Source organism: Dryobates pubescens, chromosome 10 (assembly GCF_014839835.1).
Source record: "Dryobates pubescens isolate bDryPub1 chromosome 10, bDryPub1.pri, whole genome shotgun sequence".
NCBI lineage: Eukaryota > Metazoa > Chordata > Aves > Piciformes > Picidae > Dryobates > Dryobates pubescens.
In genome coordinates this window covers 13096297-13118264 of record NC_071621.1, presented here as the reverse complement: position 1 = coordinate 13118264, position 21968 = coordinate 13096297, and the positions used below count along the sequence as shown (strand labels likewise).

The window sequence follows — 21968 nt, the reverse complement described above, 5'->3', positions numbered from 1 at the left end:
TTATCATTTAAACCTCATCAAATGGTCTGGGTTGGAAGGGACCTCCAAAGGTCATCCAGTCCAACCCCCTCTGCAGTCAGCATCCTCAAATAGGTCAGGTTGCCCACAGCCCTGCTGAGTCTCACCTTGAATATCTCCAGGGATGAGGCCTTAACTACCTCTTTCCCTCCATCCCATTTGTTGGCATTCAACAAATCCAAGTGCCAGGTGCTGCACTTTGGCCACAACAACCCCATGCAGAGCTACAGGCTGGGGTCAGAGTGGCTGGAGAGCTGCCAGACAGAGAGGGACCTGGGGGTGATGATTGACAGCTGCCTAAACATGAGCCAGCAGTGTGCCCAGGTGGCCAAGAAGGCCAATGGCATCCTGGCCTGTATCAAGAATAGTGTGGCCAGCAGGAGCAGGGAAGTCATTGTGCCCCTGTACTCTGCATTGGTTAGGCCACACCTTGAGTCCTGTGTCCAGTTCTGGGCCCCTCAGTTTAGGAAGGACATCGAGACACTTGAATGTGTCCAGAGAAGGGCAACAAGGCTGGGGAGAGGCCTTGAGCACAGCCCTGTGAGGAGAGGCTGAGGGAGCTGGGGTTGTTTAGCCTGGAGAAGAGGAGGCTCAGGGGAGACCTTATAGCTGTCTACAACTACCTGAAGGGGGGGATTGTAGCCAGGAGGGAGTTGGTCTCTTCTCTCAGGCAACCAGCACCAGAACAAGGGGACACAGTGTCAAGCTGTGCCAAGGGAAGTTTAGGCTCGAGGTGAGGAGAAAGTTCTTCCCCGAGAGAGTCGTTCATCATTGGAATGTGCTGCCCAGGGAGGTGGTGGAGTCACCGTCCCTGGAGGTGTTCAAGAGGGGATTGGACGTGGCACTTGGTGCCGTGGTCTAATTGTGAGGTCTGTGGTGACAGGTTGGACTCGATGATCTTTGAGATCTCTTCCAACCTTGGTGATACTGTGATACTGTCCCAAAAGGAAGAGTCCCAGCCACCTGATCTTCTCCTTGGAAGGCAGTCCATGTTTTTGCCCCTTTTAGCTGACTTTATGCAGTGCCACTGTGTCACTGGAGCTGTGGAGACCAGAACTGCACATCCCACAGAAGATGCAGGTGTATCAGGCATTTGTACCAAAGCAAAATTATCCTCTTCATCCCTTTCCTGGTGAAGACAGTGGCTTTTTTGGTTGCTGCTGTAGTGATGCTTCCCTCCCCTTCCTGCAAAGTGAAATCACCCCTGATTTTTTACCTCCTATTATTCATGTGTGCAGTGGTTTGAAACGCAGCAGCAGGTTCAAGTCAATCCATGACCATGTGGCTTTACAACTACAACATTTCCTCCAACCACAGTATCACAGTATCACCAAGGCTGGAAGAGACCCCAAGGATCATCAAGCCCAACCTGTCTCGACAGACCTCACAACTAGACCATGGCACCAAGTGCCACGTCCAATCTCCCCTTGAACACCTCCAGGGACGGCGACTCCACCACCTCCCTGGGCAGCACATTCCAGTGACGAACGACTCGCTCAATGAAGAACTTTCTCCTCACCTCGAGTCTAAACCTCCCCCGGCGCAGCTTGAGACTGTGTCCCCTACCTCGCAGCAGCTTCAAGTTCCTGACAGAATTTTTCTGACAACCTAAATTTATTGCATCCACTTTGGCCCTTTGTTTCCAACACCTCACAGAACTTCATAGGGTTAGAGGAGCAGGATTTTCATTTCTCCGAAGCCACACTCAACTCTTCCCCAAGAGTGAACATTTCTCTGTGTCTCCAGAGATCCTTGTTACAGACCCTTCCATTCCTGATGGCATTACTATCTGGTGTGCTGTTCCCAGGATTCTCTCTAGAGAGCTTTCATAGGTGGGAATTACACTGGCAGCTCCCCACTCCTCTGGCACAGCAGCCATCTGAGGTGATAAATGATACAGCTTGGCCAGCAGTTCTGCAGTTTCACAGTCGAGCTCCTCAGGGCTCTTGGTTGAAAGCCATCCAGCCCTGGTGACTTACTGACATCTAATTTGTCTGTGTGGTCTAATTTTCCTTTTGCATTAATCTCAAATTAGTTTCTCTGATCTATTTGCTACAAAATTCCCACTTGGTGTGGGAATGTTGCTAATGCCTTCAGCAGTGAAGGTTTTATATTCTCTGCTATGGCTTTATCAACTTCAAGTAACCTTCTTACACTTTTGTCCTCAAGCACTCCCCAAGGTACCCTAATCCTAATGGGTTATATCCTAACGCATCTAATATTCATATCCTGATGGATGTGCTGTGTCCAGTTGTGGGCTCCCCAGTTCAAGAGAAACAGATGGCCCTAATCCATGCCAGGCAATCCAAGGTGCAAACAACTGCAAATTTAAATGCTTTTACCCTGGCTGAAGTACTGAAGCAGGCACCTTCCCTGCTACCCCTGGGCTGGCCAAGCCGCTCTCCATCCTTTTCCTCCAGTCCTGGCTCACTGGAGGTCCCAGATGACTGGAAACTGGCCAGTGTGGTCCCCATCCACAAGAAGGGTCGGATGGAGGAACCTGGAAACTCCAGGCCAGTCAGCCTGACCTCAGTGCCAGGGAAAGTGATGGAGCAGATTATCCTGTCGGCAATAACTGTGCACCTGAAGGAGGGCCAAGGGCTCAGGTCCAGCCAACATGGATTTAGGAAGGGCAGGTCCTGCCTCTCCAACCTGATCTTCTTCTATGATCAGGTGACCCGTCTGGTGGATGTGGGGAGGCCTGTGGATGTAGTCTATCTGGACTTCAGCAAGGCCTTTGACACCGTCCCCCACAGTAAACTGCTGGCTAAGCTGTCAGCTCGTGGCTTGGACAGCAGCACTCTGTGCTGGGTTAGGAACTGGCTGGAGGCTGAGCCCAGAGAGTGGTGGTGAATGGTGCCACATCCAGCTGGCAGCCAGGCACTAGTGGTGTGCCCCAGGGATCAGTGCTGGGCCCCATACTCTTTAACATCTTCATTGATGATCTGGATGAGGGGATTGAGTCAGTCATCAGCAAGTTTGCAGATGACACCAAGTTGGGAGCAGATGTTGGTCAGTTAGAGGGTAGAAAGGTTCTGCAGAGGGACCTTGACCAACTGGACAGATGGGCAGAGTCCAATGGGATGGCATTCAACAAATCCAAGTGCAAGGTGCTGCACTTTGGCCATGGCAACCCCATGCAAAGCTACAGGCTGAGGGCAGAGTGGCTGGAGAGCTGCCAAACAGAGAGGGACCTGGGGGTGCTGACTGACAGCTGCCTAAACATGAGCCAGCAGTGTGCCCAGGTGGCCAAGAAGGCCAATGGCATCCTGGCCTGCATTAGGAATAGTGTGGCCAGCAGGAGCAGGGAGGTCATTGTGCCCCTGTACTCTGCATTGGTTAGGCCACACCTTGAGTCCTGTGTCCAGTTCTGGGCCCCTCAGTTTAGGAAGGACATTGAGACACTTGAACATGTCCAGAGAAGGGCAACGAGGCTGGGGAGAGGCCTTGAGCACAGCCCTGTGAGGAGAGGCTGAAGGAGCTGGGGTTGTTTAGCCTGGAGAAGAGGAGGCTCAGGGGTGACCTCATTGCCCTCTACAACTACCTGAAAGGTGGCTGTAGCCAGGAAGGGGTTGGTCTCTTCTCCCAGGCAACCAGCACCAGAACAAGAGCACACAGTCTCAAGCTGCACCAGGGGAGATTTAGGCTCGAGGTGAGGAGAAAGTTCTTCACTGAGCAAGTCATTCATCATTGGAATGTGCTGCCCAGGGAGGTGGTGGAGTCACCGTCCCTGGAGGTGTTCAAGAGGGGACTGGACGTAGCACTTGGTGCCATGGTCTAGTCATGAGCTCTGTGGAGACAGGTTGGACTCAATGATCCTCGAGTTCTCTTCCAACCTTAGTGATGCTGTGATTTCTGCTCTTCACAGCACGTCCTGGACTGTGAAATCATCACAGATTTGCTTCCTGTCATTCAGGTGGCTTTACAACTACAACCTTTTCTCCAACCTTGTAGCAGTTTCAAGTTCTTGACAGAAGTTTTCAGCAAATCTAAATTGAAAAGACTGGATGAGGCACTTAGTGCCATGGTCTAGTTGACTGGGTAGGCATGGGTGATAGGTTGGGCTGGATGATCTTGGAGGTCTCTTCCAACCTGGTCCATTCTGTGATTCTATAACACATCCACTTTAACCCTTTGTCACCGACACTCACAAGCTCACTGCAAATGCTCTTTTCCTCTGAGGCTGTGAAGCTACCTCTCTGTGCAGGCACTCGCACAGTGGAGACCAAAACAGTTTCCTTTTTCCACACCCTCCATTCCTTGGCATTTACACCCTTCAGGAGTCCAGAAACAGTCCTGCCCTCCTCCTCATTTTATAAAAACTCCACAAGTGTAGAGCTCTTTTATCTTCCTTTTGCGTCAAGCCCTCCAGCCCCAAAGTCATTTCTGTTACTTTCCTTCAATTTCCTCCTGCTTGTCTGCTAGAGAGGAACAAGGATCAAAGGCAGCAATTACTTCGGGGTGGGGGGGGGGGGAACAACCCAAACAAAATATCTCCCCTCATACCCTTTTGCACCGATTAGCAACATCAGACCCAAATTTCAGAAACATATTTAAGAGTTTTTAAAAATACTTTACCAGCTTAGGTGCCAAATCCCAGCAGTTTCCGAGGGAATCAAGCGCCCACACGCTTACTGGATTCCCACTAGATGCCTACCCACATCTTTCAGTCTGTAACCACATGAAACACTCCACTTCTCCTCTCGAGGTTAGGCTCTCCAGGGCTGCTAAGACAGTCCTTGAACCTTCCCACTGAAACCCATGGGCTACTGAGAGAGTTATGTCCCCAAGTTCGGAGGGAAAAAAAGAAAAACAGGGGGAAAAAAGGGAAAGAAAAGAAGCAACCAACCTCCAGAGCTTTCTTTTGTTGCTCCGTGCCCAGCAGATCTCACCAAATACCTGCTGCACACCTCCTGACAACATGCAAGTTTCTCATCTTGTTTTCATCTTGGCTATGAGCTCCGAGGCACAGATGTTGCCAAAGTCTTCCTGTACACATTTCAGGGTGTTCAGAGATAAAGTGGCATTATTCTATACCAGAAATGTGTTTTTCCTGTTCCTCCCTGTGCCTGCTGCTTCTGCCTCTGCCCTCTGCACTTGCATGACAGAAGAGAGTAGACAAATTCTCCAGCAGAGTTGTGCTTTATGCTCACTGGGAGCCTTCATGAGCACTGTTTGGGTGAAAGGTGAGAACGAATCGCAGCACCTCCATAGGAGAAGAGGAGACTCAGGGGAGACCTTATTGCTCTCTACAACTACCTTAAGGGAGGTTGCAGACAGGCAGAGGTTGATCTCTTCTCCCAGGCAACCAGCACCAGAACAAGAGGACACAGTCTCAGGCTGCACCAGGGAAGGTTTAGGCTGGAGGTTAGGAGGAAGTTCTACACAGAGAGAGTGATTGCCCATTGGAATGGGCTGCCTGGGGAGGTGGTGGAGTCACCATCACTGGAGGTGTTCAGGAGGAGACTTGATAGGGTGCTTGGTGCCATGGTTTAGTTGATTAGGTGGTGTTGGATGATAGGTTGGACACGATGATCTTGAAGGTCTCTTCCAACCTGGTTTACTCTATTCTATTCTATTTGCCACCAAGCATTAGTACAAGAGATGAGTCCTGCACTATAGCAATTTGACTACCAGCTGAGGGCCTGCAAGGTGGAACAGCAAAACAATGATTGTTTTGTGTGACTGGCAGCAGCATTAGCAACTTAATTCTGGCTGGGATTTAGAAAAATATATACAGTTCCAGCTGGACACCAGCAGGAAGTTTGGGCCCAGCTTAAAACCTGCTGGGGAAAGACAACTTTTCAGCTCTGAATCACCTTTTGAAGATTACAGGAATATACAAAACACTTGCAGGATGCAAGACATGATGCAGGTGATGGGGAAAATCCCCCAGAGTGCTCTACTGTGCTAACAAATGAACCCACCAGGCAAAGCATGGAAGTTCCTGCAGCATGGCAGGGAAGCATTATTGTTGTAGTTTGAGCTGGGTGCCCCCCTGGTGCATTCACTTCCTGTGTCCAGAAGTCCAGCCCAGAGGGATGGACACAGGAAATTGTGTATTTCCTACCATAATCCTTTGCACCACTATAAGATCCAGTGCGGAGTCTGGCACTTCCTCTTTCCTTCCCTCTCCGAGACTTGGTAACTGGGGGAGAGATCTCCCGGCCATGGGCCTGATTGGGCCCAAGGCCACAGGGGGATGGGCAGTCTCAGGCCTGGCCAGCTGAGACTAGCCCAGCAGAGGGAGGGGGAAGAAGGAGCCCTGGGGGTTTTGGATGCACCCTCAGGTGGGGATGGGATCTTTCTTTGTCACTGCGCTTTGGGTTTTCTGTAACATTCACTGCTTTCTATTTAAACTTTCATCACTTTTGCAATCCGTTTGTCCGAGTCGTTATTTCTGCCTGTGGTGGGGAGGGGGTCTGCCCCAACCCATTACAATTATGCTTCCACACTGGGTCAAAGGAGGATCCAGAACAACGTAACACTAAGAACAGAGAAATACATGGCCTGGTCATGATTTTCCATCAGGCTCTTTCTCCCAAATACATTTCATAAAGAGATAGAAACAGATAGAAAGGGGTCAAAATCCATTTTGTACTGAGGACTCTCAAATACAGGTCCCCGCTGAGTGCAAGGGGGGTGGACTAGATGAGCTTTAAAGGTCCTTTCCAACATAAAGCACCCTATGATTCTATGATAAGCTAGTCCAGCAGAAGCTGACTGGGCAGGTGCTAGAGGTTTCAAGAGCTCAGGGACAAGGGAAAGAGAAAACAAAATAATCAAAATTAGAAGCTGTACATGGTAGGAACCACAATGCAGACAGATTTCAAGAGTGAAAAAGGCACTCACTTGTGAGCTAACCCTGAGAAACCAGCCACCAGATCTAGCCATACATCTTGCAGTCCTTACATCATTAATACTACACCGCTTCCATGTTCACTCCTGTTGCTCTGTTGAGTTTTGTGCCAGGTCAGCTCACCGACAAGTGCCAAAAGGGAACAGCGCCCTTGACTTTGGATGGCTGCATGCCACGATGACCTCAGCTGTGTCAAACTGCAACCACTGATTGCAGCCTCCAAAAACAGGCAAGCAAAGAGCAGGCTCCCAGCAGGTGGAGAGAGAAGCCTCCTCCTGCCTTTTCATCATGCAGTCAGTCTCTGAGAAAATGCAAGATCAGAATTAGGCTTTTAATATTAATTTGTGCTGACCACATCAAAAGGAACACAGCTGCCAACAGCCACATCCTTGGTTGATAGTTTTGTGATAGGGGTAGTGGGAGTGGGGGGGAAAAAGCAAACAAGCTTCTCATCTGTTAGTCGAGAAGAACACAAAGGCAACCACAGATTGTTTCTTCCCAAACTAGTTCATTAGGAAGTTAGATTCAGAGCCCTCACAGAGAGGTCGAGCAGTCTGTAAGCAGAGACTAGCACGGGTTGTGCTTTATACAGACACATTTCACTGCTCCCCTCAATCACACCCCAGTGAAAACAGAAACAAGGCTAACAAGAGCCCCACCACAGAAGGGAAGCATGAGGTGGAGGTTGGTCTCTTCTCCCTTGTATCAGGTGATAAAAGGAGATGAAATAGCCTCAAATTGTTCCAGGGGAGGTTCAGGTTGGATAACAGGGAAAATTTCTTTCCTGAAAGCAAATTGGTCAGGCATTGGCACAGGCTGCCCAGGGAGGTGGTGGAGTCACCATCCCAGGCAACCAGCACCAAAACAAGGGGACACAGTCTCAAGCTGTGCCAGGGGAGGTTTAGACTCGAGGTGAGGAGAAAGTTCTTCACTGAGCGAGTCGTTCGCCATTGGAATGTGCTGCCCAGGGAGGTGGTGGAGTCACCGTCCCTGGAGGTGTTCAAGGGGAGATTGGACGTGGCACTTGGTGCCATGGTCTAGTCATGAGGTCTGTTGGGACAGGTTGGACTTGATGATCCTTGGGGTCTCTTCCAACCTTGGTTATACTGTGATACTGTGATCCTTGGAGGTGTTCAAGAAATGTGTGGGCATGGCAATCTAGGACATGACTTAATGGCCATGGTGGTGTTGGGTTGACTCAGTGTTGGACTCAATGATCTTAGAGGTCTTTTCCAACAGAAAGACTTCTGTGATTCTATAAAGTAATGAGAAAGCAGGAAGACAGACCACAGAGCTGACACATGCTCATCCTACTGGATTTCAGGTGATTTGCCTATAGCTACAGGAAGAGCAGATGGAATAGAATCTCAGATCTTCACACTCAAACACAACTACACCGCACAACAGATGAGATCACCTTGTTGAAGTCACTGCTCCTCAATGCTGAGCCAGAGTAACAGGGTGGGATTGAATGAGCAACTGAACATCGTCAGATAACACAACACATCTGCTGCAGTACTAAACTTAAGGCTTGGTGACACAAACAGGTATGATGCAAAGAGCAAAAGAACCACTTGCTGCTCAAGTGAGATTCTTTTCCTCTCCATGACCATCATCATCACCTCCTAAACTGCCACATGTCAGTGAAACATTTTTTGAAGGAAACAAAATGCCCACACAAAGCACCAGTGGCGGCATTTGGAGTAGGTCCCAGGATGAGTAAGTACTGGATCAGAAGGCAGGAAGGGCTCTTGCAGGATCTGCCTACAATTAAAAAGGATTGGCTCTTCAAAACAAAACTAAAGCAAAAGGCATGTAAAATAAAATTGATGATGTGCCAGCCTGATCTAGTGTGGGGTGTCCCTGCCCATGGCAGGGGGGTTGGAACTAGATGATCCTTGTGGTCCCTTCCAACCCTGACTGATTCTATGTGAATTAAACACAGCCGGGTGGGAAATACAATCCATGACCCTGACGGTTCCCTAATTTGCTGCAGGAGGTAAATGAAATCAAGCTGAGATCATTTCAGCACTGCCATGGTTGGGGGTTTTCTGCTTGGTTGGTTTTGTGGGGGTTTGTTTGTTTGGTGGCGTTTTGGGGAGGGATTTTTTTTTGGTTGGTTGGTTTTGGGGTTTCTTTGAAGTAGCCAATAACTTCAAAAGAAAACACTGCACACAAGAGAAGACTTTTTTTGGTTGTACTAAGCAAATGACTAAATTCTTACAAATATGGCCAGCTCATCACTTCTGCATCTGAAGGACTCATTCCAGGGAGACACAGGACAAATGAAAAAGCTGGCAGTCAGACATCCATGAGGAAGACAGAGAGAGATTTCTGACCACTTAACCTACCCTTGCCTTCTCCTGCCCTGTCCCCACAAATCCTCTCTTCACCCTGAGTAAACTGGAGACGAGTCTGGGAGAGGGGACTGTTACCATGAGCTGGCAGGGTGCTGCTTCAGGGAGTCTAACTTTCATGTGAAGCCAGAGTCCTCCTGTGACAGAGCAGTGAGTCACTCGATGACGAGTCCCTGAGGCATTTAGATACTGTTTTCAAATTCCAGCAAGTGACACTGTTTTGCCTTCTCTGACTGAAAGATGTGCCTTTATTGAACCTGGAGCTCAAACACCACCTGTGACCGTCTGCCTCCATTTAAAGACAGCCTACACAGGAAGAAACACTGGTTCTGCTCTGCTTTTTGCCTTTTGGGAGAGCTTTGAAGGAATCCTGGGTGGTTTGCTGGTTTTGTTTTGTTGGGTTTTTTTCTTTTGCTCCTTGTAGGATGTCCTGCTTTTGCCATTCCCAGCCCTACCCTCACCCTAAAAGTAATCTACACATTTAAATAGTTCCTTGTGTCTCATCACCAAACTGCCTGCTTCAGAGATGAAGGCAATGAGCCAAATGTATCTCCTGATATCCAAGTCTCCATTCTCCTCCCAGCCCTGAGGAGGTTGCTTCTCACTGAGATGGAGGACAAAATATTTGACCTCCCTGCTGCTCATTTGTGTTTGTCTGGTATCTTCAGGATCACAGATGTGATGTATGAGGACTGGACAGGAGCTGACATTGTACACTCACAGCCCAGAAGCCAACCGTGTCCTGGGCTGCATCCAAAGCAGCATAAGCAGCAGGAAGGGATTCTGCCTCTCTGCTCTGCTGAGACCCCACCTGCAGTGCTGGGTTCAGCTCTACAGTCCTCAGCATATGAAGGACAACAATCTGTTGGCATGGGTGCAGAGGGCTGGAACACTTTGGATATGAAGGAAAGCTGAGAGAGTTGGGGGTTGTTCAGCCTGGAGAAGAGAAGCCTACAGCGAGACCTTAATCTGGTCTTTCAGTGCTTAAAAGAGGCCTATAAGAAAGATGGAGGCAGACTTTTTAGCAGGTTCTATTGTGACAAGACAAAGGATGATGGTTTTAAACTGAAAGAAGGGAGATTCAGTCTAGACAGAAGGAAGACATTTCCCTACACTGAGCATGGCAAGATTCTGGCCCAGGTTGCCCAGAGAGGTGGTAGAAGCCCCATCACTGGAAACATTCCAGCTCAGGTTGTTTGGGGCTCTGAGCAACCTACTCTAGTTGAAGATGTCCCTGCTGGTTGCAGAGGGTGTGGACTAGATGATTTCTAAATATCCCTTCCAAGCCAAACCATTCTATGGCTGTTTCTCATCAGTCTTAGAGGTGGCCAGGGAAAGGAAAGACGGGCAGGAGATGAACAAAGGCAAAAGGCAGACAAACAAACAAGGCTTTAAGAGCTCTAAGTAAGAATTGGAGACAGAGAAAAGCAGCCAAACAAACAGGAAGGATACAGAAGTTAGTTCACATACACTACAAGTGAAATTTATTATGACTGTCAGGGCTGCCAGATGTGAAGTGAGAGACACCAGAGGTTACAGCTTCACCAAGATAAAAACGTCAGGTACAGTTTGTTCATGCTCTTCAAATCTGGTTTAGGAACATAAGCAAGGGATTGAAGCAGGCCTGGAGAAGCAGTTCTAGTCCCTCCTCTTTCATACTGTTTAGGCAGTGGATGAGACTCCTGCTGCTTTCTGTGCATTTTGTACAGCCTTTTTAATCATTCTCTCTGCTACCAAGGGAGTCAAAACTGCCTGGAAGAATTTTTAAGACACATAAATGTAACAGACTGAAATCTTTACCAGACATATAGGCTGATGCAACATGAAGAAATTTGATGAGGCAGAACTTAAGACAGGGTTTTTATTAGATCAACCTAGCTGTGACAACAATACCTGTCCCTCTCCTTCCTCCCACCAAAACTTCTGTGGCTTTCTGTAAGGCTGCTCAGTGAAGCCTCTAAGGCTGTGAAGACTGCAGTGATTTTGGAGAATTAAGTTACAATGTTAATGACTTATTGTTAAGCTGCAGTAGATAGCCTCACTTCCCTCCCCCAAAAAAATTAGGAACCAGAAGCTCAAGCCAACCCTGCGTGATTAAATCTCAATGTGGAAGCCTTCGAGGCACACTTGGATCAAATTCTGTCATTTCTTTCCTTGGATAGGAGTGGGAGAAGTCTCCTTTAGATGGCACAGATTGTTCCATGTGTTTCACATCTCCAGAATCTTGGTGCTTAACAGAAAACATCGAACACCTTGACATACACCCACCACATGCACACATTTTACCAAAGAACCTCACCAATTACTGTGATTACCAAAAGGTGGGAGGTTTTGGTGAAGAGCTGTGGGGCATTATCACCATTCATTTCAAGGCCACTCCTTTGGCTTCAGCTCCCAAAACTTGTCTCTTAATATCACACAACAGTGAGGGTGGGAAGGGACCTCTGGGGACCATCTACTCCAGCCCCCTTGATAAAGCAGGGTCACCAAGAGCAGGTTGCTCAGGATCACATCCAAGTGGGTTTGGAATCTCTCCAGAGAAGGAGACCCACCAACCCTCTCTGGACAGCCTGTTCCACTGCTCTGGCACCCTCACAGGAAATATTTTTTTCCCCCCATGTTTAGATGGAACTTCCTGTGTTCCAGTTTGTGCCCATTGCCCCTTGTCCTGCTGCTGTGCACCACTCAAAAGAGCCTGGCCCCATCCTCTTGACGCCTGCCCTTTAGATATAAGCATTGAGCAAAATCACACAATCATAGAATGCATTGAGTTGGAAGGGCTCTTTAACAGCCATTCAGTCCAATCCCACAAGATACCCTCTCAGTCTTCTCTTTTCCAGACTGAACAGCCCCAGGTCTCTTAGCCCCTCCTCACAAGGGCTATGCTCCAGTGCTCTCATCATCTCTGTAGCCCTCCACCGGACTCTCTCTCTTCAACTTGGGAAGCCCAAAACTGGACACAGTACTCAAGATGTGGAGTACTTTCCCCTCCAGAGTAGAGGGGAGAGAAAACCTTCCTCAAACTGCTGCTCACACTATTCTTGCTGTACCCCAAGATACCACTGGCCCCCTTGGCCACCACACTGCTGGCTTATTGTCAACTTGCTGTCCACCGTTCTGTTGTCCATCATCTGCAATCTGCTGTGATCTGCTGTCAGAGATGCAACGTGGAAACTGAACTCACATCCTAATCCAGAGAGGGACTGATGATGTGATGAGTCAACGGCAAGGGCAAACCAGGGATGCAAACTATAAGCTTGTGGTTAATATTTGGTGGTTAAACAGGAGAGTTTGCTCTCCTGGGCAACCTGGCAATTATATTTAATCAAACTTCTGTGGAAAAAAAGAATTAGCAATGGCCATATCCATGAGAAGTGCCATCCACTCGGTCATTCCAGGATCTTTGTTTCAGGTCTTCATCTTCCTCCAGACTCCCTCCTGCATGTCAACTGAGCATTACTGGGGCAATTTCTCATTTCAGAAAGAAGTGCCATGAGTCCAGAGGCTCAAACCCTCTCAAGCAAATCCTTTATTAAAGGTATTACTTAACAAAATGCAGTACTTAGTAAAGGACAAGGATTCATGTCAGAAATCCAGCTCTAAATCATGTAAGGTTCCACGAGGCAATTAGATCTGTGGCATGAAAAATCACATTCCTTTATTTTGGAGGCTACCATATAGATATCTCTTAGGAATTAGGGAAAATGTGACAATTTTCCTTTTTTTTTTAATGAACCAATGTCATAGAAACATAGCATGGCTTAGGTTGGAAGGGACCTCAGAGACCATCTACTCCAACATCCTTGCCATGAGCAGGAACACCTAAAAACTAGATTTGATTGCACAAGACTGTATTCAACCTGGCCTTAAACAGCCCCAGGGAGAAGGCATCCACAACCACCCTGGGCAACCTATTCCAGAGTCTCACCACACTCATACTGAATAACTTCTTCCTAAGAGCCAGTCTAAACCTAAGAGCCAGTCTAAACCTACTCTCCGTCAGCTGAAAACCGCTCCTCCTTGTCCTGTCACTAGACATACTTAAAGTCCCTCTCCAGCCTTTCTGGAGGATCCCTTCAGGTATTGGAAGGTAGCTCTAAGGTCCCCCCCAGTCTTCTCTTCTCCAGGCTGAGCAATCCCAGCTCCCTCAGCCTGACCTCATAGCAGAGGTGCTCGAGCCCCTGGATCATCTTCGTGGCCCTCCTCTGGACTCACTCAAACAGCTCTGTGTCCTTCTTGTGTTGGGGACATCAGAACTGGATGCAGTATTTGAGGTGGGGTTTCAAAAGAGCAGAGTAAAGGGGAAGAATCACTTCTCTTGACCTGCTGGCCATAATCCTCTTGATGCAGCCCTCTAATGAACTTCCTTGAGCTCCTGAGCATGAATCAAAGGGTTTCCCTTCTGTGTGCTTTGTTTTGAGACAGATCCGGGCCGCTAAAACTTAGTCAATGTGTGAATATCTGCCTTTCCATTTTTGGCCCTAAACACAAATCTTAGTCCAAATATGCACTAATTTGGATCACTCTCAATTAAAGCAACCTTTTGGTACATAACCCTGCGACTGCATCTCCCAGTCTGTTAAAAATAGTGGCCTATTAAAGCAATGTTTTAACAAATAAAACAGGTGAACTTGAGCTCCAGTCAGAGCCAACACCTTGCATGGCTCGTAGAGGGAAAGGACATAAGAATGAGGTATTCCTGAAAGGATGAGGACATATAAATCGTTCTGTTTCCAGAAGAAGTGCTAAATGTAATGAGGAGTTTTATAATTGAATGTCTTATTAATTTTAATGAGCTAATCAATATTGCATTTCAGATCCCGATGTGTCTGTTCACTGCCAATTCCTTTCTGTGCTGGGGCACTCCCTGGTCTTCGCAGCCGTTATCTCACTGTTCAGTCGACCTTCTCTTGTGAACGGACACCAGAATCCAGACTCAGGTGAGCAGTTCAATGAACCAGGAAAACAAAGGATACTTTATAAGCCTGGCCTTGGGTTTCTTTCCTCCTCCACTTCAACACAGTAAAAGCTTCAAACACAGACTGCACCTCGCAGAGGGCCTTGAGCTGAAATGAATCTCAGAGCTTCAGCAGTGCAGACGGGGTTGAGAAAGGGGGGGTTGGGATATTCCTCCCCTTCTGCTGCTGAAGGAAATCAGCTTTTCCTTCATCCCAAACAAGTCTGAACTACAGAGGCACACAAATTCCACGTTCAGCTGTGACTTCTAGCCTCTCCACAGCACAACTGAAATAAGACATTCTTGAAATACCTACTAAAGGCAAATGATAGATTCATCCTGGCACAAAGCCTTTGAGTTTAACTTGTTGGGGGAATTGCATAATGTTCACTTACATACAGCTGGAGAAATTAAACCTGAGTTCTCTGTTCTTTCTACAGAGGAGTTTGGGTTAAGTGGCCAAGCTATTTGTATTTTAAAACCCACAGAGCATTTGGGAGTATGTAGGTGCAGCAAATAATCTACAGTGGCAATTCTTTATGCTCAAGAGGTGATAAGGTATTTCGCATTACGCTAAGCTCTCTGTATGTAAAGGAGGGGAAACCACATGAAGCAAGCCACCAGTTCAAATACAAATATTCCTCACTCCAGCTTCTATTTCATGAATAGAACATAAACCCTGAGAAACGTGCTTCATCTTGGAAGAGGCATCAGCTGAAATACTTGTGTGTTGCCACTTAGAGTCATTAAGAGAATGGATAGCTCAAAGCCCTGCCGATGCGTAGAGAAACTCAAGGTCCCGAGAGCACTGCTGTGACACCTTTTGAGTGCCACTCCTTCAAACTGACTCCTAGCCTTCTGTGTTGGATTTTCCTTCTCTCTGCTGCCATCTGTGAATTTCTCAAATGCCATCAGCACTAAGCCACAGACCAACACATTGTAACTTGCCCCATCCCATTCACGGTCAGTTTGGATGGGGCTCCACACAGCCTGCTCTAGTTGAAAACGCGCCTGCTCATGGAGAGGGGGATTGGACTAGATGACCCTTAAAGGTCCCTTCCAAACCAAATTATTCCAAAATTCTATGAACATTCAACCCATAAGAACAGATGACGACATCTTAAAGCAAACTTGGATGATTCCCCCAGGCCCAACACACAGAGAACATGAACAGCAATTCCTTTCCTTCCCCACTCTCCATTTAGATTACAGGAATGAACAAACTAAGGAAAAAGAAGATCAAAACAGGCATGGAACAAGGCTTTACATCCCATTTACATGCAGAACATAGCTGTCACTTGACTTACTTCTAGTCACACAGCTACAGGCCCACCTAGATCAAGGAGATGTTTGCAGGTAGAGGTCATACGCTTCAAGCTGGTCACAATACATTGCACACACTGCCTCTCACATGGTAATTTTCCCTACCAAAGGCCTTTGTGATCCCAACTATTTCTTTACCACTTCTGCAGTGTTCTGGTTTGGGCTGTTATTCCCAAATTAGGAGCTTCCTTCCATCCTATTACCTCTTTTTTCTCCTCCAATTTCAAAACCTGTGATGGCAGAAGAATGCCCGATTTACCACCACTATACTTCACCGATTCTAGACAGGAAGTAGGAAATAGGCTGACTTTAAGGCAGTTATATCAGCTTAAGGGTGAAATAAACTGGCTATAGAGCAGGTCCAAAGACCAGAGGAGGAAAGAAACCATGAAAGGGAAGTTACTGTTTAACCTGCATCTCAGACTAGATGTAAAGATGAGAAAGGCCATCGTTAGCGACACGACTGGAAACCAGAACGCTTGCCAGTCTGAAGAGCCCAGACAATTCAACACAAGCGTTTTAGTACCTAAACCAGAACTGAATGCTTTTACTTGTTCCTCCACATTCCCCTGGAAATGCACTTAATCAGATGTCTTTTTGTTTTTTTGCTTCCCCTTCCCCACCCCAACAAGCAAGTGCTAAAATGAAGGGAATCTGTGAACACTCCGCTGCTGCAGTGCTTTGGCCAGTGGATTTGTTAGCACTGCTTTCTGCCTGCATCTCCACAGTGAGAAGACTAAGTGGAGCTCCTCTCAGCTGCATGTTGCCACAAAACCTAATGCATGGGAGAGGAGACCAACAAAGAGGAATCAGCACTTTTAGAGTGCAAGTCTCTGACCTATTTTTAAGTGTCTACTGGAGGATGGTATGTACCACATCCTAAAAAGGTCTTTCCTCCTCTACTGGTCATACTGGGAGCCTGGGGAGACCTTTTCAGCTCTGAGGATCCATTTCTTCACTATGAGGGTGGATAGGCACTGGAACAGGGTATCCAGAGAGGTTGTGGATGCCCCTTCCCTGGAAGGGTTTAAGGCCAGGGTAGAAGGGGCTTCTAGCAACCTGGTGTCCCTACTTGTGGCAGGGGGGTCAGAACTAGATAATGTTTAAGGTTCCTTCCAACCCAAACCATTCTATGTTTTCAGCTCCAAGCATGGCACAAATTCCACAAAGCCCTGAAACTCTGACATGCAGCCCACTACTACCTGCCAAAAAGGAGACAGAGCATTGAAGGGCCAAACCACTCCCATCTACAGCTCTGAGGATGTGCTTGAGGAGCACAAATACAGAAGAGTCATCACTAGTGTCTGCATTGAGCACTACCCCTCACAGCCACATCAATGACATCTACATGTGTTGTGCACAGCAGCACCCAAGTTCAGGAATTCCAAGCTGGGACTTAAGTTTGAGTAAAAGCCTGCTTAGCATAGACAGGGTCAGACATTCAGGCATTTTTAAGCTATTCATTCCTAAAGAGCATCACATGCTTCATGCTCAGAAGAGAAGAACTGATCACAGTGACTTATGAGCTACGTGAGTGTCCACTGACAGTCCCAGCCATTCCCATCCCTGGGAACAGGGTTGCAAAGCAGTTTCTACCAGCTGCAAGTGCATAAGAAGAGTCACACACTAGACAAATTGTTCTCTGCTTAAGCAAGTCAGTACAAAGACCAGCACCTCATCTAGTGGGAGGTGTCACTGCCCATGGCAGGGGCATTGGAACTAGATGAAATTTAAGGTGCTTTCCAACCCAAACCGTTCTATTATATGATTCTATGATAAGAAGAACATACACTCATAAAATCATAGAATTGTTAGGGTTCGATGAACCTCAAGGATCATTTAGTTCCAACTCCACTGCCATGGGCAGGGGCATCTCACACTAGATCAAGTTGCTCAGAGCCATGTCCAGCCTGGCCTTCAAAACCTCCAGGGATGAGGCTTCCACCACCTCCCTGGGCAACCTGTGCCAGTGTCTCACCACCTTCGTAGTGAAGAACTTCTTCCTAACATCCAATCTGAACCTACCCATTTCTATTTTTGTTCCATTCCTCCTAACCCTATTGCTCCCTGACGCCCTAAAAAGTCCCTCTCCAGCTTTCTTGTAGGCCCTCTTCAGATACTGGAAGGCCACAACAAGGTCTCCTCAGAGCCTTCTCTTCTCCAGACGGAACAACTCCAACTCTCTCAGTCTGCCTACAGTCTACCCAACTCCTATATAGACCAAGATACCAGGTTGAAAAAACTTAGTTCAACTCCTTGCTAGGCAGAGAAAAAGGTTCTTTCACACCACACAGTTCTGGCACACAATATTCTGTTTTCCCATAGAAGTAAAAAGCCAACAAGAGATCTTCTTGTACCTGTCAAAGGGTTAACCTACTGACGAGGCTTTAAAGAAATAAACCTTTTGGATCCAGTCACCTGGTTTCAGGCTGTTTCTTGTACCTCCTCACACAGAGTGGTCAGATCCTTTACAAAGTCAGTTTGCTTCTGTTATCCACTGTTGACAAGATGAACTGTAAACCCAGATCACTTCAAGGGTGGAGTTATGCATCATTTCTGTATTTTGGCACTGAGAAAAGTCTGTTTCAGCTCTAGGTGGTTCTGTATACTCTTAAGGATATGAGGGATCTGTATCATAACAACTAGCTTTTGAAATCACAAAGCTTCCCATACTGAGGAAGCAAAACAGGTGCACAAAGGGGAGAAAGAAGGGAAGAAGCCACACTGCAGCTAGCTCATACTTGAAAAAAGAAAATAAAACACTAGTTAGCAAACCAGGTGAAATTCAGTAACTTGTTGTCATAGTTGAAAGACAAGGTAAAAGAGAGTTGAGACCTGGAAAAGGACAAACCAGAAGCAGCAGCAATCAAGCAGCTCTTTGATCCCTTGGGCAAAAAGAGTTTTAATCCAGCACAAGCAAGGCAGCCAGAAACACAACCAGCAAGTAATGTAGTTTCACTTGTGGAAGCAATGCAGGACTTGTCACACGTTTCTTCCAATATCCCTGTGAGGCACAGAGGAGCACGAACCAAAAGCCTTGCATTTCCCTACTCTTTTTTTGCCCTCTGAGGAACATTCAGAGAACACAATATTCCATTCCCCAAAACCACTCAAAGCATTCCCACTGTCACGCTACAAGAGCATTCTCCTCTTCAGTTTTATTTTTGGCTTTCATTTCCAAGTCAAAGAATGGTAGTTATAGCACCTCACGTAAAGAAGCTGGTCGATCCCCACAGGGCTCAGCCTAAATACCTGCCCAGCTTAGTCTTAAACTCCAGCTTTGTTATTCAGTACAGCTAAGAAAAAATTCTGTCCCGTGGCCCAAGACAGGAGCAATCCACAGTTAAACAGCTTCATTACTGAGAGACGTTTACATTTCCACCCTACTTTCTGCTCTCCGTGCAGAGATGAGCCTCACTTCTCTGACTTATCCACAGAACACACACAGGGAAAAGCAATTTCTAAGCATCCAGTGGACACACACAGACAAACTGCTCCACGAGGAGGAGGTTTTCCAGCCTTACCCTAACAAGCCGTGAGCGAAATTAACACACCCCCACACCACGAGATGTTGGAGCAGCAGCCGGGGAGATGCTCCCTGCTTTGCCAGGTGATGTGCGCAAGCAATGCCAGGAAACTCCAGGTACGGAGAAAGGGGAGGTGGTTCAGTGAAAGGCATCTATGAGTCACTGTACAAAGAGTAATTGCAAGCAGAGAGAACAAACACTCCTTCTGTGCGCCACACAGCCATTTCGCCCAGTACCCACTTTCACTTTGGAAAGCTTGCCTGCCTAAACAGCTTTTACAGTTGTTGTTGCATATACACAGACACACACATCACATTTCATCACGGCATAAGGTGCATGCCTTCCAGCTGCTAACAGGTACCCTGCAAAGAGCCACGTTTTGACATCAATCTATAAATCCTGCTCCTCAAGTAAAAACTCCTGGAAGTAATGTGGGAATCAGGATCAAGCAACGCTCAGCAGGAGCAGATGCACCATGACACACACACGGAAGGAGCCAGCTATTCGCAGCGATCACGAATTTTAAACCCTCTGGATAACAAAAGCAGCAAGAAGAGGTACTGCAGGCGTGGAGAGCTGTGGGTTGGGGCATTTCCATCCACAGAGGAGGAGAGAAGCGTTAACTGCCCCCCAGGGCTCGTCCTGCGGATGATGCCTCTCCTTCGGAAGCCCAGGAGAGCGCCCAAAGGTGCCACCTATCCCACGATGTCACTTCACTACTACCCACTCCCCAGAGCGGAGCCCCCACTTTGAGCCAGAGGCTGGACTAGTGACCTCCCGAGGTCACTTCCAATCTGAGTTATCCCACGATCCTAACTTCAGCTTTGCTTTTAAGTACTTTAACAGCAAAAAATCCACCGCTTCCAACACACACGGGCAGGGGGAGTTCAAAGCCACGCTCCCACCTCTCCATCCCTGCGCACCAGCCACACAAAGCCCAGGGCTGCATCACCCCATCGCCCACCAAAGGGTCCAGCTCCTCAAGTCTTTGTGTTTGCCCAAAGCGCCCACCCCTCCAGCCGAAGCCAGGACCGGGATGCTCAGCAGAAACTCTGGGCTGAGCCCCGATTCTTACCTCAAACCTCTGCCCGGGACCCCCAAAACGTGCGGCTCCAAACGGCTCCCCCCCGAGGGCTGAAGACAACTCCCTTTGTTAAATGAATGAGCAGGGGAGGCAGGAGGGGGAAGGAAGGCAGGCAGGAGGAGGAAGGGAGACAGGAGGAGGAAGGGAGGACGGGCGGGGGGGGAGGCAGGAGGGGATAAGCAAGAGGGGGGAGTCAGAACAGGGGGGAGCCGGGCTCGGAACCCTGCTCCTAAAAGAAAAGGAAAGGAAAGCCCCAACCGCTCAAGCCCTTCGCAAATGTCCCGGCTATACAACCAGAAGCGAGGAAATCCCCTCCCCGGCCCGGCAAGTCTCACCTTCCGCCCGCCGCAAGGTGCTGCCCGGCTCCCCGCTCCGCTCCCGGCTGCCTCCCTCCCGCCGCCCCTATTGTGGGCCCGGCACCGCCTCCGTCCGTCCTCCCCCCTCGCCCGCCTTACCGCGGCCATTGGCTCAGGGGGGGCCCGCCCCGCAGCCCCCCGCCTCCAAGGTGGGCAGCCGGGCACGGCGGGGGTAGGAGCCGGGGATGAGGGGCAGGACCTTCCCGGCTTCCTTCGGGAACGGGGCGGTGCGGGGGAGCCCCGGGCTCCCCTGTGTCGGGGCGCAGCATCGCTGCTGGCTGGCTTAGGGTGAAAAGTTTGGGGGTGCTGGGGTGGTACCTTCGTAATGGTGCAGGTTTGGACCCCAGAGCTTGCTTCCGGCTGTTGGGAAGTGCAGGCTGTGGCAGAGGCTGGCTGCTGCTTGGAGCCCGGCACCTTCGCAGGGCAGAGGGAGGGAGGGAAAAGAGGGAGGGAGCGAGCGAGTGAGCGGCGTTGGCCTGGGACGTGGAAGTCTTTCGTGATCACGCCATCAGCGGAGCTAGGATCGCGGGGAGTGGATCACCGGCAATCCCACTCTTGGCACGACTTCATTTCTGTCCCTCGGTGCTATCGCTGCGCCGGCTCCTTGCTGCTAAGGGCTACGTGCGGGCAGAGCCAAAAAAGGCAAGACTAAAACGGGCTCTGCCCTGCTCCTGTGTTGCACAAGCCGAGACGTCCATACCTTCCTTATATTGCAGGGATGCGGCTGTTTGCTCTCCCTGGGATCCAGAGCTCGCTGGAAACTTGTTACCCCGAGTTCACAGGAGTTTTCAGCTCGGTGCTTGTGCTGAAGGAGGAAAAGAGTGGCACAGACACTCTGCTCTCAAGAGCAGAGCATGGGCATGGTGAGGTTGTGCACTTGGAACACGGTGTCTAGACGTCCAGAAGTGAATGTTGAGTAAAGCAGGTAGATAGAGTCAAAAGGGAGACAAATAATGCCGGTCACCACCCCAGACATGCCTTTTATACCAGACTGCGTGCCTACACAGGGCACATTGAGACTGCACTGCCGCCACCGTGTCCTTCTGCCTTGTCCCAGCCTTTATCAGCTCCTGTGATAAGTTTGTTTGGGAGCTAAACCAGCAGAAAATTAACCTCGTAAAAATAAACAAATGGAGGAAGTGAGAATGGGAGTCTGGGGAGAGAAGGGAGAGTGGGGCTGCAACAGAGCTGGTTGCAGTCACAGAATCATAGAATGGTTTGAGTTGGAAGGGACCTTGAAGATCATCTAGTTCCAACCCCCCTGCCATGGGCAGGGACACCTTCCACTAGACCAGGTTGCTCAAGGCCCTGTCCAGCCTGACCTTGAACACTTTCACAGTGGGGGCATCCACAACTTCCTTGGCAACCTGTTCCAGTGTCTCACTGCCTTCACGCTAAAGGAATTTCTATCTAATCTCCAGTTGAAATCTACCCTCTTCCAGTTTAAAGCCATTCTCCCTCGTCCTATGACTACAAGCCCTTGTCAG

At 48.6% G+C, this 21968-nt stretch overlaps 1 protein-coding gene across 5 annotated transcripts in view; it reads right to left on the bottom strand.

The window, feature by feature from the left end:
• Positions 1-20516, bottom strand: part of PAK1 (p21 (RAC1) activated kinase 1) — a 125596-nt gene extending 105080 nt beyond the window's left edge. For 3 of the 5 annotated variants that reach the window (XM_054164561.1, XM_054164562.1, XM_054164564.1), the window contains exon 1: positions 20117-20235. The gene's annotated coding sequence lies outside the window, so the exon portion shown is untranslated. Of the gene's footprint in view, positions 1-20116; positions 20236-20460 lie in introns of those variants that run through there. The other 2 variants (XM_054164563.1, XM_054164560.1) reach the window with 2 other exon arrangements.
• Between the last annotated feature and the right edge of the window lie 1452 nt (positions 20517-21968).